Genomic DNA, 18,418 nt, shown 5'->3' on the forward strand with positions numbered 1-18,418 from the left:
CCATTGCTAATAATTAATTGGATCCCAGCTACCGCTTGGCCAACTACAATTTGAACCAAACGTGAAGAATAACAGAACCACAATCAGCACAATCTTAATATTGAATTAAATAATTCTCCACACCAACCACAGTTATGCACAAATAACTCAGGAGCGTTCCATGTCACACAGCAATACTCTAAAAATACATTTGCTTTCACATAGGATTATAGATGCCCGAGCAGTTTCTTCATAACTCACATCTGAACTTCAGAGTCTTTGCCCACTACAGTAAGCTTTAATCAAATTAAAGATTTGTTCCCAGGTACAATTATCTCTCAACCTTATAGAGAATATTATTATTATTGCTGCTTTGTGTACAGGGGGGGAAAAAAAGGCTTTATGTAACTCTGTGTTTGATTTTTCAGAAATGAAATAAAAAAGGTTTCATTTGCACCGAAGGATGAGATTTCCCTCTGGATTTGCTGCCCTCTAGATACCTTTCAGTATAAAACTGCTGTGCTTTTAAAATGGATTATGCAATAATCTGCTATAGCTGAGAATGCAACAGGGAGGGGATAAATGACTACAAAGGCAAGGAAAAGGCAGTTTTTTAACAGTTTGTTGAAATGCTTTTTACAAAGATAAGATGTCTTCAGATGATGCCAGCTGTCCAAAGGAAGGGGTGCAGTTATACTTGTCTATGGGAGAGACAAATCAGTGCTGAAGAAGTGCTAGGTGGTGGCTGTTATGGGACAACATGCTCCATTTGCTCTGCAGAAGGAGCAGTGAGATTATCAACCCATCGTTCCCACATACTGCTTCACCAATGGGTGTTAGTGCTGATGTGAGAAAACTGATGTGAAGAGGCGTATTTCTTCCCTAAAAGTCCCTTGGTATGTGTCTCTTGGATAATAAAGCTCTGAAAAGCATTTCTCAGTGATGCCAAGCTCTGGGTTGGTAGTGTCACTTCAGACATTCCAGATTTGTTTAGTTTTCTCTGCAGCAGAGAATAAAAATGTTTTAGAGACTTTGACAGAACCCTGTTTGCTAAATTCTCCTTTTACAGCCCTGCAGTAGTTCTGATCCTTCTGGTAGGAATCTCAACAGAAAATTCTTTAGTAGAGGGATGTGTACGAGCGTAAAGGCACATAGTGCAATAGAAGTTTGAGAAAAATGTCATACAAAATAAGAGCAGTACTGGTGGTTCATTATAACATAATACTACTAAGATGAGAATTAGGTAAATAGAGAAAACCTTTAAATAAAAGGCAACCATAACTGAATTCTTTAGTTTTTTCAAGGCCAATTCAGAAAAAGATGTTGTTCAGACTACCTAGAACTAAAAGATTGTTAAAGGTTCCTCCAAACGAGACAAGACAAATAAATGGTTTCACTTATCTCTCTCTTTTGTGTCTTAACTTGTGTTTACTTCAAGAAAGACTATAGGGAAAAAAGAACCACTTTATTATTTGATGAAGAAAATAAGGCCCAGCTTTTGGACCCCCAACTCTTTACACATGTATCCTACATGGCTTTCAAGTAATTTGACTTATACACAAACATTTGTGTAGATCTCTCCCCAGGCCAAATCCTGTAAAAAAAAAGTACTTTTTTTTCTCAGCCTAGATGTAAACAGTACTATTGATCCTAAAGAAATAGTCATTGCTTGCATTTCAGTGTCTGCAGGATCAGACCCCGTGATCTGACAGCTTGACAAAATTATAAATTGGCACGTAGAAAACACCATTGACCAAAGAAAACTACGGGAAAACCCAGTTATTAACTCTCAAGGTCAATGTAGGGTGATCAATATTATTAATTGCATATAGATAACTTGAGACAGCAGTTCAGCACTTCAATACTAACAGTATTGAGTCATGGATGGTTAAGAAAAGCAGCTCCTAATTCTGCGCACCAGGTGAAAGACGAGTTGCTTCAAACTAAAGTATTGCTGGATACCCTCAGCCCTGTGCTCAGGCCAAGTGTGTATGGGAGGTAGAAAGGCAACATTTTGTCTGTCTTGTCTTTCTTGACACCAGAAATAGAAATCTCCAACTAGCTCAAAATGATCTGCCATGGTGACATTTCCAGCTTTATCATAAGCTGAAAATTCCCAAATCTACCTGGCAGCCTGTTGCCAAAAGATTGCAGCATGATTTTATCTGTGTTGGAACAGGAATTGGCAAATACATATGAAAACATGCATGCAGGGAAGAACTGACTAAAAGGACATGCTTGTTTACGCAGCACATGGTACCACAGGCTTGTCTCCCTAGGGTCCTACCAATTAGAAAAAAATCCCTGCTGTTTCCTAACTTTATTGCATATGCAATCCCAAATCCAGATTTCACTTATCTGTTCAATGTCAGTTCTGATCCTATAATGCTTTTCTATTCAGATGGCAAGAAAACATAAATTCCTAATTTTTAAACGCATGAACATTTTAAATTCTACAATTTTATCATAACTAAAGTGCTATTCCTGTCCTATTGTCATGCCTTCAGCTGTTTTCAGACTCTACTTTATCTGACTTGATCACTCCGTTCCTGGGCACCAACTTCTGTAGCTAAACGCTTCACTGTGGACACTCACTCACTCCACAGCTTTGGGGAACAGAAAGGATGCTGAACCTCCACCCTGTATTTGACTAACTTGGGCCAGCCAAGAGCAGACAAATTCCCAAAGATAATTTGTATTAAACTTTGCAAATGTCGTCAAAAATATCAAATGCTTTTTTAAGTCCTTGGGCTGAATAGCCAGATCTTGGGCATTCTCACCGAAACTGCTGGGACGAAAGAATAAGCATGACACAGTTGTTAGTCACACCACTTGTTGCTTGCCTGAAAAGTGCTAATTTGCTATGTTGATAAGCAGAGATGAGGAACCTGAACAGAATAGAAGCCTAGCTCTTGCTTCGGACCAGAATCTCAGGTGGATATTTGTATTTATAAATTCAAAGACTGCCACTGGTTCAGAGCTAAATTTCCGCCATTTAACCAAATTGAATGCATAGCTTAAGCCTTTTGACATGAGCCTTCCTCTCCACCAAGCATTTGTGTAATTAATAATTTTTTTAAAACCCTTAAAAAAACCAAAACCAATCACAAAATCGTATCAAATGAGCTGGAAAAGTACAGAGAAAAGGAGGCATTCAGTGAGAGCCCAGAAGCCATAGCTCTGACTTATGTAAGCGAAGGACAAGCCATGTCTTCTACATGGGAGAGTTTCTTTTCCTGCCATGATCCAAACTAACAGGGAAGGTGGGATTACTTGTCAGATGCATTACTCCAAAAGAGGGATTAAGTTTTCTAGTGGCAGAGTTAGCCACACCCCAACGTGCATGGAACCATGATTTTCCTCCAGTTCTACTGCCAACATCAACTGCTCTTTGCACCAGCCTAATCTGAGTGAAACCTCTCCTTCCAGTAAATAATGCCTGCTAAGGCACCTGCTGCCCTGGGGCAAGATGACTGATGAGGTTGCCTGTGCTGACATACGAAAACTAAGACAGCATCTGGAGGAGTGAAGGGGTAGTAAAAATCAACTCAAAGAGTTACAAGAAGTAGTAAAAGTGGATGTGAAGGCAGAGGTGCTTTATTTCTGGCCTATTTTAATCCAATTCTGCCCATGGAAATTTGCAAATAAGAGATATTGGTGCTGGTTCAAAGAAAGAAAGGAAAGATGTATGGAGGGATGAGCTGAGGGAGGCACAGATGTGGAGGGGGAGAAGGGAAACAATTGGTATGAATTCATTAGAAGTATCACATTTTCAGCTATGTTGCACAACCGTGTTATCTCCCAGTTCAGTGGAGAGTATCCCTGCCTCCTTCCCTCTGGTCATTTGCCTTCAGCAGCTCCTCTAGGATGGGACATCCTCCCAGGTGTTCACCCAGGGAGCACCAGAAGCTCTTCATCTACGATCTCATGCTGCAGTCATGCCCTATCAACCTAGCAGATCTCCAGACCATCAGGTAGTGATGGCATTACAGTTTGTTTGCACACAGCAAACCTCAATACCTTTAGACAGCACTCGACTGCAACAGTCAGCACGTGTAGAGGGAAACCTGGACTGCCCAGGTGACTGCTACAGAGCCTTGTCTTTGTGGTGTAGAGTCAAGACCCAGGAGTCTCAACTCTGTTCTTGCTTTTGCCAGAGAGCTCCTGTGCAAATCTCCTGCCAATGCTGGACTTCAGCAGGCTGGCAGTGTTCCTGGTACTGTATTTGCTGTGATGCTCTTTTTATTACACCTTATAAGATCATTTAGGACCTTTACAAGCAAGGCACCGTAGGAATATACAGACAGCAGATTGTCAGTGTAATGTTGCTTGGTGTCCTTAGAAGCCCATACAAATACATATGCCCCTCTGCATGGATCGAAGTGCAGAATAGCGACCATGAGAAAACTGCTAGCTGCCAAGGTCTGCTTGGCTCTTTCATCCCAATAGCTCTATGCACTCTGCTTGATAAACTAATGTGCATTTTCCTGTGTATATTTTTATATAAATAAAAAAATAAATAAGTGGGTTCTCATTTAAAGTTTCAGTCATTCTCACCATCTACTTACAAATAAAAAGCTAAACTAACCAAAACAACTGCTGAATGTTATGTTCTGGACAAATATAATCTGGAGGCAAAATAATATTGTTTAATGATATATCAAATTGACACTACCACCCTCTCACCAGAGCCATTAGCCCACAATGCTGAGAGTTAGATTCTCATTGGTGTAAGTAAAATTAATCCCACTGGAGTTAACTTAGTCTACACCCATTGAAGATTTACCTTTTATTTTTCTACAATGACTTCCACTTCCCCATGTCTCCAGGGTGATAAGTGATTTGTGGATTTTTACAGTCCCTATAGCACTTTTCAGACATTCATTGTTGCTGCACTTTTTCAGTTGTCCCAGTTTTTCCCCTCCCACCTCCTTTTAAAACTTTGACTATACAATTTACTTAGGCTTCTAAATGAGATACATCAATAAAGAGCATCTGGGTCAGCCAGCCTTAATTTGAAAATGTCATTACTCCCACACTAAACTTCCCCCATCAATCCCACAGCAGCCATCACAGTTTGTATGTCTCCCAGACCAACCTTAGTGAAATTGTGGTCTTTCTATCTTTCAAAAAGGAGGAAAATAGGGAGAGGAGATAAACTACCACCTGGGTGGTGAAGACTGAAATTGTCCAGGGAAATAGAGTGAGAAAGTATTCTCACTTAAAATATTTTTGGGGGGGGGCTGTAAAGGTAGAAAGTTTTATCTGGAGAAGGGAAAACAGTAAACTTTTAGCTTATGCTTAGCTCAATTCCAACTATCTTTAAGTCAATTCCATTTTGCAAAGTTCAAAAATATTCAAGATGCTCCTGAGGTTCAGAATATCATTACCAGGTCTCCTGTACAGCCTTTCCTGAGGGTAACTGAAGAAAGCTGTTTCTGGGTCAGTGGAGTTAAAAGGATTACATCTGAACTAAAGGTGGGATGCTTTTCACTTTCTTACCCTGAAAGTTAAACAGCTAAAATGCCTAGTGTCTCTCAGGAGTCAGTTTGATGAAAGGCACTTTCAGAGGGCAGTTCATTTCATCCTATTATATGTATTAAAAATAGGCTGAATATTTTGCCCTCTGGAGCTGCTTACCTGGATATTTAACTCTAAATGTCTCCAGGAGCCAGACCTGTATCTTTAGCCATAAGGGAATGGATTCAGCTAGAGGTAAAAATGCTTCCATCAAGGTGTCTACACATGAGTGATGTGTCCAGGTTGCAGCCCCTGGGAGATTTTGTCAATACAGTAAGCAGACCCTTGAGAGCAATTCAGCCTACCCTCAAACAGTCAACGAGGGTTGATTGTGTAAAATAGCAGAGGTCTCTGGTGTGGCCTACAGCTGCCACTCCAGAACAGCAAAAGTCCTGTGCCAAATCTTCAGTTTGTCATAGATGTCCCACTGACTCCAGGGCATCTCAAATGGCACCAGTCACCTAGGTTTAAGCAATTGAACTCAGCCCCTGGTGCTTGCACACCTCTCTGGGACCCTCTGAGAGCACTGACTGACCACCATTGACTATGATTGGAGCACAGACAGACGTTTTGCATGTAGACACTTCCATGCAGATGCCAATGTTTGCCTAACTCTCATGTTAAAACCTACTCAGGTTTTACACACAAGTTGTGACACAGCAGCACCACAGCCAAGTGCTTTTTAGTCTGTATATCACACCAATTCAGCCCATTTTCCAGAGGAGGACACAGAGACAGCACAAGCAAACTTGGCGTCTCTGGTCACTCATCACTGGCGCTGCAGAAAGAGGCTCAAGGACAAACCATACTCAATGGGTTAATCAGTGTTAGTTCATTGATTACAAAAATTAGGTTAAGTCCTTGATGTAACAGGAAATGGAACCTGAGCCCTGGAGGAGGCATCTCCAGCAAAATCAGTAAAAAAGCCTAGAGTCTCATGACTCCTGCTCTGCCATCATGACAGCCCCCATAAAAATTGCTTTAAGAGGTCAGGGTCTCCTCCTAAACAGTTTTCTCTGTCCTAATTACAAGCAGAAGAGAATGCAAGTGCATCTTTGAATTTCATCAGAAACTGTACGGGCTTGTGTTATCATGGCAATGAAAGTAATAAACATTTGTTGAGCTCCAGTGGGGCATATCAACAAAAGCAGCAGTTTGTTTTGAAAAACAGTAAATCACTTTTTAACAGCTACATCAAACTTTGGATGCTTTCAGCTATATTTCAATGTGGTAAAGAGAATAGGTACTTTGGGTTCAAACTTATTATCATTCAACTGCCTGTTTATAAAGGAATGGTAGATGTTTAAAATATGAGTGCAAGTAAGGGCTTTTCAATCTCATGAGCCAATCTAAATTTAAGTGAGTAAATTGCTCATCTGTGGTCAGCTAATAGAAGGAGAAAATCAACTCTGAGAAACCAATTATACTTCTACACCTCCATCCTCCAGGATATGATCTCAAAGTCAAGTCTGCAGAAACCAGCCTCCAGGACTCACTGGGAATGTTCTGCTTGCCAGAACAGGAAAGACTTCTTTTCAGAAGATGTAAATGGAGACATCCAGACTGAAAAAGCAAGATGGCACATAATGTGGTCAACTGGAAACAGAAGTATAAAAACCAGAAGTTAAATTGGAGTGATCAGATTGGCTTCAGAATTTGAAATTCCAATCAAGGCAGGACAGTGAACAGAATGAAGTATTAACCCAACTACTGATATGGTGAAACAAGGATTTGCCTACCTAATAAAATTCAAACTGATAGTTTCCTGTCATCCTCTCAGGATATCAGCTCCCAGTGCTCTTTAGAGGAGATCTCTTAGAGCTCTATCACACACTCTTTGTGATCTCCACAAGAAAAATGAAGCGTCAAATAATAATCCAGAGGGGACTCAGATGTAGTGTCCTATTTGGAGCTGCATCATTTTGTGTTGAACTTGGGGACTGTGCTTCCTGGTGGAATTCAGCTAACCTCAGAGCAGAAAGGACTTTAAACAACAAAGTTCCCCTGAAGTCCTTGAAGTAAGAGGGTCCCTCTCAAAGAGGGAGCCTCTATGTCATCCTTAGTGCCAGAATTACTACATAAACCATGACGACCCTTTGCCTGGGTTTAGAAACCCTGGGCATGACTTTCAAAGTGACCAAGTACCTAAAGTTCCAGCTGAACTCAGCATTCTGGAAAAAAACCTCACAATACCTGATCAAAGTAATACACCTCTTATGAGAAAAAATTTGCTTTAATTTTCTTTTAACTTTGGCTTCTCCAAGTAGAAAACTATGTAGCCATTTCTCCTAGACACAAGATCTGATGTTTCACTCTCCCATTCCAGTATTTATGGGGATAAAAAATTAAAAACAACTTGTCCACCAACTCAAAGGCCCTACCTATATCTATGGGAGGGAGGCAGGGAAAAAAAAAGAATCATAAACTGCACAGTTATAATTTGCCTTATTCTGGAAAGATGATCAGAAGACATATCTATATTTTTCTGCTAGTTGGAGCCTAGCCAAACCTTCACAATTTAGACATCTCAGAAGAGTTCATAAGATGTTACTGATAATTAAAACAAAGATTTTTCCCCAAGACTGTGCCTATAATCTGTATTTCCCACTCATTAGTCCTGCTACTGAGAAGGAAAATTTTCTTTGTGTTAATGATGAATAAAGTGGTTTTGAGAATTGCTCTAGACCACCATCACCAACATCTTGTTGTGTTATCCAGCCCAAAACAGTTTTGGGTATGGGAAGAGATGTCAGAGCTATCTGTTATTTTGCTGGTGTAAAAGTAACAAGATCACTGCATGTTGATCTGAGACTCAGACATGGAAACCAGTTCTAAAGAAACATTTGACGATAGCATTGATGTAGAAGTGGTTCAGGTTTTTTGTAGGTTCATAGTTCTCTTGAGCTTTGGCAGTTATGGGCACTTTCATAAATGGAAAGGAAGGACCCAAACCTACCGACCCTGAAGTATTAGCAATCCAGCTCTACTGTGGATCTGGTATCTGGAAAAGCCCACAAGCCTGCATATCATCAAACTGTCATGTCAAGCCACTGATCTACTGTGTGACAACATGAGCCACAGCACCCCATGGCATTACAGAGGGGAGACTTTTCTTGCAGAAAAGAGCACTGAAAAAGCTGAGCAGTGGGACCCTCCTGACTGTTGTGGAGCTGAGTGCGTCAGCCAACCTCCTCTACACCACGCTGCCATGGCTAAACTGAGTTCACATCTAAATTAGCTAATTTAAAAGTGTCCTGGGCACCTCTACACCATCCTTTCCCACCTTCTGTGACTGCATAGAAAATTTAAAGGAAAAGATGAGACACGGTCTTTCTAAAATCTAGAGTCTTATTTATCACCCATAAATATAATGCTTCTCCAGGCATCTTGTGACTGATGCTGTTCCCTACCAAATACCCAGAGAAACACTAGAAGTGCTGTATACTGGAACTAATTGATATGAAAACAATTGCACAGAACAGAGCAGAGAGAAAAACAGCAGGGTTATTCCAGAAACCTTTTTTTTTTTCCTAATTTATCTCATTTAATGTTACTATAAATCAGTATTATTTATAAATATATAAAATTTATAAATTAAAAAATTTCCTAATCAGCAGAGCACACTGTGATGCAAAGATATCAAGAGTGAGGCATAGCATCCTATGCCTTCTAATTAGCTTGCTGGCATAATTGACTCTGGCTGGACACCAGAGTCAGTACAGCTGTAGCTGACAGCGCTGTAAGGTGGCAGGAGCAGGCATAGAGAAGCAACATCGCACACCTGGGAGAAGCAGGAAAGGAAGGGGAGATCCTAGAAATGAGGGATGAATACATGGAAGCAGAGGTCAGAAGAGATGGAGGAGGACTGACAGGCAGAAACAAAGGATAAAGGAGAAGTGGTAGTGGTTCTGTTGTCTGCTTAAAAGACTGAAGGTTGAAGTTGATGAAAACTGCTAATTTCTACTAACAAAGAGTCCAGGCACAAAATATTTGTTGAAGTTTTTTGTTGTTTGTTTTTTTTCTTTTTAAACTGTTCCACAGAATCCTACTGAGATATTTTTCTGGGTAAAATGGGCAGTTTGTCAGCCTTCACTGGCAGCATGGAATCAAGTGGGTACATTTGAAGAGCACATGGGAACAAAGAACACCATGAGGAGGCCACAAATAATCCCAATTTACATAAAATTGAAATAGAAAAAAGTCACATTGTTAAAGGTAAAGGTATGGGTTCTGATGATATTTTCGTCTCAGCTCATCCAAAGTATTCACTATAAACATACAGGGATGTTGTTAATGTTGACGTTGAAACTGTATCTAACTAATTTATGCATGGCATTGGGGGGGGGAGTGGGATTAATACATTCCCTCTTCTTATTCTGATGTTGGATTCTTTGCCATTTTCTATTTCCCTAGTACAAAATTCCTCCTGTTGCATAACTAATGCAAGATACCTTCTTAAAAAAATATAATAAATAGTACTGTACATACTTTAGTGAGTGACATGGACAGTGGTAAAGAGGATTCAGCCAGCCAGCCCCTGGCTTTACCTGACAAGTTGGAGAGTCTTAAATTTTTTGTTAATATTTTCCTTTCCCCATGTATGCATCTACTTCAAAGCTATCTTGGTGCTACCTGCAGGAAGGGCTCCCCACCACAGCTGCCACTGATACTCAACTCCTAGTTTCTGCCCACCTGTAGTTGCCCAGAATAGCCTTTACATCCTCTGTAGAACTTAAAAGCAGTGTGTCAGCTTTCTCAACAATATTCACCTTTTCAGACTCATAAACCTAACAGACACACAGAAACAACCTGTAGCTAACCTCTCTCAGAGGGTGGAAACAGATCACTCACCCCCTTAATTGGTTTCTCACCTCCCAGAACAGCTGAAAGCAGGACTTCATGTCACAGATGTGGGATAACACCATCGCGGAGCAGGAACAAGTTATGGGACTGGTGCTGCATGGAAATGCCAAGGATGGTCAGGGCTTTTTGGACATGCAGCCTGGCATGGTCACGTCAGCCAAGAGGTATGCAACAAGCTCACCTCTCTGACTCCCAGTATCCTACAAAGGCCAAAGGTCCTTTGAGCTTTATCTAAACTACAGTGGTTGCTTCTGCTTTGTCTGCGACAAGACTGGCCCAATCAGAGTTCCAACAGATTAATGACGAGGCATAATTGTTCTTTGCAGAAACCTTGCTTTTTACATCCTATCATGACACCATCTTCTTTTTTATTTTTCTTCCTACTTTACATACTGTTTTCAACCAGTTCATAAAACAGAAATGTATGTCTGGATAAAGAGAGTGTGTGCTTCCTCAAATTATTTCAATCCCTTTTTAACTTTGGATAAATTGTTACCCTCCACTTCTTCAATGAAATAGCTGTTTTTAATTAAGGAAGGCATATTTTTGCTGCAGAAGAGCTATTTCATACTAAGCTCCTTCAGAACTTTTCAATGTACCATCTGGAGCTGACGATTTGCTGCTTTTTAAATTATCGATTTGTTCCAGCTCTTCTTTGGACACATCTTGATTACCAGAAAAGAGCAAGTCCCAGTAGGTATTGCTCTGATATTCTCTGTGCTGAAGAGCGATGCAAAGAAATAATTTAAATTCTCAGCAATGTCTTTATCTTAATTTCTGCCTTTAATCTTCAGTGATCCATTTTCTGAGCTACCCATTAATTATTCCTACTCTTCTGACAGACAGACCTGAAGCATTCTTATTTTATACCTTTAGCTGTTTGCAGTCCACCATATTTCCTTTTAATTTCCCTTCCATCTAGTCTTTATGTTAATTAATAAACCAATGTATTGGAAAGCTAGGGTTACATTTTCAGATTTGGAAGGATTCCCATTTGACTCCAAAAACTCTCCAGTCCTTGCATTCAGCTGTACTGGTTTCCTCTTTCCTTGCTTAGTATTATTTTTGTTAGCAACATACATGCCCTCCAGACTCTGTTATTGTCCTTAAGTGGAAGTCATGGCACCTTTAAGGATTTTTCTTCCTGTACTCTTCCCTCAGGAGCTTTCTTGACTAACCCTCCCAATGTGACCAAACCCCAGATGTTCTGAAGTTGAGATTTCAGTCACTTTGCTGTATTTTACTTCTCACTAAGCTACCAGACCATATTACATTAATATATCTGTTAGCAGCTTCAGATGCAATCTTGTCTTCAATTCCTTCCTTCATATTGCGCAAGATTAAGAACAAAAAAAAAAAAATTCAGGATATCAGGATTTAGCCACGTAAAAAAGGGAGAACTTTGATCTGAAATCCCATACCTACTTATGGCTCTGTTCCATGCTGGCAGAAAAAAAAAGGCACCTATCTCCTGTTTTAGATCTGCCAAAGGCCGAAACAAGGCAGTAGCTGGCAAACCTGGAGCGTGTAATCCACACCAGTAACAACCTGGTGCTGGAAGCTGCTTTTCTGCAACAGTGTAGTAGCAATTATAGTGCTCGCTTCTGGGCATGGAAAGGCTGCACGCAAGGGAGGTCAAGCCAGCACTGGCCACCTCAAATGGAGCATTCAGCCACCAGGCAGGGTACCAGGTGCTGGGGAGGAGAGCACAGTGTTCCACTTGCAGAGTTCCTGGCTCAGAAAGAACCACAAAGCTTCTGAGATGAAAGCAAGCCTGACACTATAGCTCGATGGTTTGGGGTCTTAGAAGAGAGAGGTCTCCTAGGTTTGAGACATTATGCTGATCCTTAGCACTTTATCCAAGAGTTCAGTGCAAAATGGTCCCTAAAACAAAATATGTAACTTACTGTCTAGTGCCTGCTGAGACTCCCCTTGAATACGTAGGAAGATCTCATCTTTCAGAGGCAGAGATGTGCAAGACCATGCTGGCCAAGTTAAAGTTGTGGCCTGAGCCCTAAACCACCTCCTGTTCAACAGGACTCACTCCTGATGCTTGAGCAACAGCCAGCTCCAGCCCTAAAACTTGACAGTTCCTCAGCACAGCAAGCTGAACTATACCTCAAGTTCACATGAAAAGCAAAGGTATTTGAACAGGCTTGTTTTGGGCTATTTTATTGCTGCTATGCTCCTTCCTAAATTGCTCTTCCTAAAAAGAGGCTTTTTCAGTATTTTCTTCTGACTTCCTGCTGCTGACACACCTAACAACCACTGGAAAACATTGTTCCTCAGCCCCTTCTCTCCACAGCTCCTTCCTCATGCCCTGCCAAATGATTCCTCATGCAGTAAAAGCCCCCAAAAAGTGTCAGCTGAGCTTTAAATCATTTATTGTTTGCAAGCAGTTGAAAAAACCCAACAACCAGTTAAAAAAATCATCCTACCTCTGGCCATTGAGTTGCTGTCAATGATTTAGGAAGAGAGGAAATGAAATGCAGCACAACAGATATAGTCCTTAGATTCCCATAGCACCGGCCTCCCTGGAGGGTCCACACACGGCCTGGCTGGGCCACCCTCCCCGCGGACGGCTCCTTCCTCGCCTGTCCCCTTGCCGCCACCGGCCACGCTCACCTCAGCCACAGAGCTGGGTGCAAGGCACTCATAATGGCGCCACAGCAGAACGGCAGCTGCGCTTCGCGAGGCCTGCTAAGCCACCCAAACACCTGCAGTGGACTTGCTTCCTGCCTCTGCACCGGAACGCAGAAAGACCTAATTTTGGTAATACCCACTGAGACAGAAAACAGCTCAGGTAGACTTGGGGAATTGGAGCTGCTGATTTATACCACATATAAAACCCCAGTTACTGTCTGTTTAAGCGTGCAGAAACGCCAGAGATGTAAGCCCTCCTGCAACTGGGGAAAAGGCCTTCACTGAACTCTTCCAGTAAATATTCTGCAAATACCCACTCTCATGCCTTCGTGCTGCCACAGCCCCTCCCAGGGCACCCGCTGACCTGTTCTTTCCTGGCCAGACGTGAAGCCTTTGAACCCAACCAGAGGGTGCTAATGAAACACAAATCAACAGAAAAGACAGCCACATCCATCTGACCTCTTGCTCTGCTGAGACACCCTGGCCTGGGAGAAACCCAGATTCCTCTTGGCCACCTCATATTTTCCCGCCCTGAGCAGGCTGCAGACCCACACGCGCACCGTGGCCCACCAGCGCAGGAGGGAGGTGGGTGCCTTGTGCCCCAAGGGCAGGGGCGAGGGTGCTGTGGAGCTGCGCGCCCTCGGGGGCTTGTGGCACCCTCTGCCCTGCGCACCCCGCACCCGCCGTACTCCAGGGGCGAAAAGGCATTGCAGCCCACGCTCGGCCCGGCGAGTCCTCGCGAGGGAGCGACAGAGCCGCCCTGGCACTTACCTTTCCCAGACACGTGTATCTGGGGACAGGCCGCCTCAGAGGACGGCAGAGGGAAGCTGGCAGGCAGCGGGTCCCCGAGGAGCCCCGGCGAGCGGGCGCGCTGCTCCCCGCCCTTCGCAGCGATGCAGCGGGTACCCGGCGAGCGCTTGGCTTTGGCACGGTGCTTCTCAGGCGGTTGCTCTGATGAGGGCAATGAGCTGTGAAGCTGCTCCCCGCCTCAGCGTTACCATCTCGCCAGCCACGCAGTCCAAGGAAAAAACATCACCTTCAGGCACTAGCGTCATCTCCATCGAGGGCATAGGGCTGTCTGTCTGGGAATGGCATTGCATACCAGACCGGGATACGCTCCGGATTCAACACTGGTACCTTCTCCCAAAAGAAAACGAGGACTCCAAAGAATAACGTGAAACACAGATGGAAAACAGGGAGGACCGCATTGAAAGATGCTTCTGGGTCAGAGCTGTGCCGCTTCCCCGGTTCAACAGCACCATCTCCTGGGTGGCCTCGGCCACTCCACCAGCAGCTCCCCCCGAGAGCATCTCCCCAAGGAGACCTTCCACAACCCTCTTCTGGAGCCACCTAAAATGTTTAGGTTATTTGCTTTTAATTGGCTTTCCTTTCAGGCAGCATCAGTCTTTGTGCACCTGTTCCCTTTCATATTTTATTGCTCGTTTCTCACTGAGCATCACAGACAGATGAGTAAACGTGAAATACTGAAGAATCCTAGATTCTGTATATTTTTAAAAACAGCAGTACAAAACATTCTTAAATTCAGCCCTAAACCTGATTTATTCCAAGCTGCGAAGGTTTTAACATGTACCCAGTCTTTATGGAGTGCATTTCTTTGAAATAATCAAAAAGCACTGCTTCTCAGAGAATGCCTACATTTTCTTTAAACAAACCAAAAAAAAACCAAACCCAAACCTAAAACAAAACTTAAAAAACCCTCCATCCCTAAATCTACTGAATAGCTGTTTAGAATTTAGACAAGTGAAATGGAGGATAGGAACAGAAACATGAAATTTCATAGTATTACCATTCAATGGGAAAATCTTGTCTGACAAGTAGTATTTCAAAGACACTCATCGTAGTGTGTATTTGAAAGCTCTAAAATGCTTGTTGAGACATCCCTGTACCCATGTAGCATGTGTTTTTCACTCACTAGATCATAGGTTTAAGACTAAAGGCTCCAAAACTTTATTCTCTCTATAGCTGTTACAGTACAAGTAGTAAATAACTCTGTATTTCGGTTTATATTAGTCTGCAAAACAAAGATTCACATTCCCTACTTCACTCTTTTGAGGCTGCATTCTGCATAAAATCTTTCAGACCTTAAAAAATGTACTTCTATAACAAGCTTAAAAAGTGCAATTCCATGGTTTTTTCTCTAATTCAACACTCTTCCAGAGCCCCTTTTGACTCAATTCACTGGTAGATGCCAAGTTAAATTTTACTCATCTTTAAGAGATGCCAAGTATGCCTCCTGTGCGAGCTTTAGATTAGAAAAGACAACATGTAATCACAGACACACATACCAGCATCACAGTGTATGTACAGGAGCAGTCTCATGGCTTTTTATGTGAGGCAGCTGCAACAATTTAAAAAAAATAATATCACTGTCCCTCTGTTGTTTGTTAGAATTAACTTCTTTAACTGGCAAAGCTGTTTCAAAATTAGTGTTGAACTTGGCCCTCTGATCGTACTTTGAAAATTATAGCATATATTTCAACAGCTAGAGGAAACTCCCTCCATCTTCAAGGAAGTCTAGTTTGTTTATTTACTTTGATTCAAAAGGTCTTAAAACATTAATATCAGGTGAGAATAAAAGTCACCTTTAAAAGATTTTCTTTCTCCTTGAGAAAAAAGCACAAGCCAGCAGCCTGCTGTCCTGTAAGCAATTACGCTGATTAATAAGTGATCTTCAAAACTGTGAAGATATGAATGCTTGTCAATTACATACAGCACTGTACGTTCCTCTCAGCCATGCACTACAACTACCATGAATTCTATACAGTACGATGGTCTTTCTAACTAAAACTACCTTTGCTCCTGGCCTACTCCCTTACTTCTGGGGAAACCAGGCATGAGCAAGAATCTGCATAATAAAATTGTAAATCAGAATCTCTTCCCTCACTTGTAAATCAATCAGGGTATACAACATCGTAATTCTGGTTTTGATACTTTTAGTACAAGAACACAAAGAAGCTTCTCAAGAACCATTCAAGAAAAAAAAAAAAACAACCAACAAAACACACACAAAAACCAGTTACACATGACCTGGAAACTACTCTGGTTTTCCCCCACCCGTGAAACAGCACAAACTGTTGAGGTTCTTGGTTTTACTTTAGCTTAAATCAGTTAAAATTTGAATATAAAATGTGAGTTTTGGCATATACCTTTCAAAAAACTAACAAAAAATATTTGTTGAAAATAAACCGTGAATCCACTTAGCTACTTCAGTCCTATTACCTGTGTAACTAAAACCTGTTTTTCCCAAGAGATACATCAGGATAGGCCTCAAGTAGTTAAATCTATCAGGAGTTTCTATAGCCATGATCAGGCCATGTAAGGACAGCAACGCTTTAAGACAGAACTATTCAACAAAACAAGCAGCATCCCCACAAAAAGTCAAAACCAAATAACAAACAGCCTCTTCCAGGGCAGTGTTTTCATCTCAACGCTTTCAGTCAAAAAGCAAGCTCGACCCACCAGCACACTTATCAATCGAAAACCTTCCAAGTCTCCTTAACTCTCCTTATTGTCTTTCCTAGTTTGCTCACAGAAGCTGGTTAAGAGGTAACATATCCTGAAACTAATGAGCAATTTTTTCTTACACAATCCTGTAATACGGATATTGAAAAACTCCATCTAAGAAGATCTGGTTTCTGCAGAAGGAACATGCAAACCAGATTAGACAGGGATTTATTGCTCAGGCTGCCAGCTCTGCTTTTTAATATTGCCCTTCTTAGGTGCAGGCATTGACAGGGCCTTGCTAGGATTCTTGGTGCCAGCTCAGGAGAGATTTTTGCTGGCATGATTCTTTGATTTCACATTCTCATGCTTGATTGTTTTCTGCGCGCTTTGTTAGCATTGACAGGCTCCTGGAAAAACCCTGGCAAAGATCTCTAGCCCACTTTGTAAAGACAATCACAGAACTCAACATGAAAATAAGCCTCCATATCATCAGACCCAAATAAAGGCACTTCAAATATTTCATGGCATTTAAACTGTATAAACTTCTTTAACATAGGCAGGCAATGGAAAATATTGACCATATCTGAACACTTGCCAGCAAAATTAAAACAAGGAAAAGGTCATTAGGGCTGAGAAACAAGCTTACCATGTAACCCATTAAGATCTTTTGCTCAGGGAAACAACTTTTGGTTTAACTGATTTGGAGTCTCTGAAATCAGAACTAGCAGCTCACTAACAAGTGTTTGTAACATGCTTCCTTCTGCTTCTCACCACCAGGACCAATTCAAGAAAAGCAAAGAAACCCTTCTCTTTGGGGAAGAGTTAGAACAGCGGATTGGTTTTGGAATACAATCAATCTCATTTACTTAAATCAAACCACCTTGCTTTATAGGTGAGAGGCGAGAAGTGTTACAAGTTGCAAAGGATTAGCTTAATTTATGATCTGGTGAATAGGTTGGTCCACTCAGCTCAGCCTTTTAACTACAGCAGCAGCACCAAGGGCATCCTCAGAATAAAATGTAAATAATAATGATAATGGTTTCCATTTGGCAAAGATTCACACTACAACCCTATAATAATAGAATAACAGTCATACATAATAGTTTACATGCAATCACCTTGTTGTAAGCCCTCAGCAGTGCAATACAGCCAAAATGAGACAAGAAGAGTCTCACCAGAGAAGCAGCCAGCCAGAACACCTGCCTGGTACAACATGCTACAACACGAACAGCAGGAACTGGACCAGGTGGTGTTTTGGAGCTGGCAGCACCATACAACCAACTTTGATCTGTAGAAACCCTACAGGTGGCAATGCTCATGCACAGCCCTGACACCTGCCTTAGTCTTACCCCAGCAGATGAAACTCAATACCAGGTAGCTTTGCTCCATTGTTCACCAAAGATGTCAAGGGCAGCTTCCCATCTTTCCTCTTGGCTGTCCTTCTCAGCACCTTCAGCCAGCCTTCCCAAGCATGTTCCTGAGCACTATTACCTCTTTGGTCATCATTTTATTGCAGAGTAACTGGCGAAGAACAAGCAGCAGTGCCAGTGTGTTTGCCCTCCCATCATTCCCCTCACATCCCGCGACAAGCTGCTCCTCCTGCGGGGACAAGTCACCCTTGACTGCATAGAACCCTTCACATCATCTCAACCAGGGACTCCTCATGGACCTTTCTAGCTAGCACCAGCCCCCCACTACTCACTCAGCACACCCACTGATTTTCACCCCAGAGTCCATATTATCAGTTGCCTTCTCTCATTGCCAAAGAGCACAAGAAAAGCAGGTGCAAATCTCTCTATGAGAGGCATGATTTTTTTCTCAAAAAAATCAGGTCATTTGCTGCAGCAACCCTTTTGGATTGGAAGCATGTGCTTCCTTCTGCCTCCAGTTTGAGGGACAGCAAAAGTTGATGCGCAATGCAGAATACTGCCCACCTTCTAAAATTATC

General features: G+C 42.0%; 1 long non-coding RNA gene across 2 annotated transcripts in view; it reads right to left on the bottom strand.

Moving 5' to 3' along the window:
• LOC119151815 overlaps positions 1 to 14,184 on the bottom strand; it is a 161,855-nt gene extending 147,671 nt beyond the window's left edge. For both annotated transcript variants that reach the window (XR_005105559.1, XR_005105558.1), the window contains exon 1: positions 13,777 to 14,184. This is a non-coding gene — a long non-coding RNA (uncharacterized LOC119151815). The remainder of the gene's footprint in view (positions 1 to 13,776) is intronic.
• Positions 14,185 to 18,418: the final 4,234 nt, after the last annotated feature.

Source organism: Falco rusticolus, chromosome 7, assembly GCF_015220075.1.
Source record: "Falco rusticolus isolate bFalRus1 chromosome 7, bFalRus1.pri, whole genome shotgun sequence".
Classification (NCBI taxonomy): Eukaryota; Metazoa; Chordata; class Aves; order Falconiformes; family Falconidae; genus Falco; species Falco rusticolus.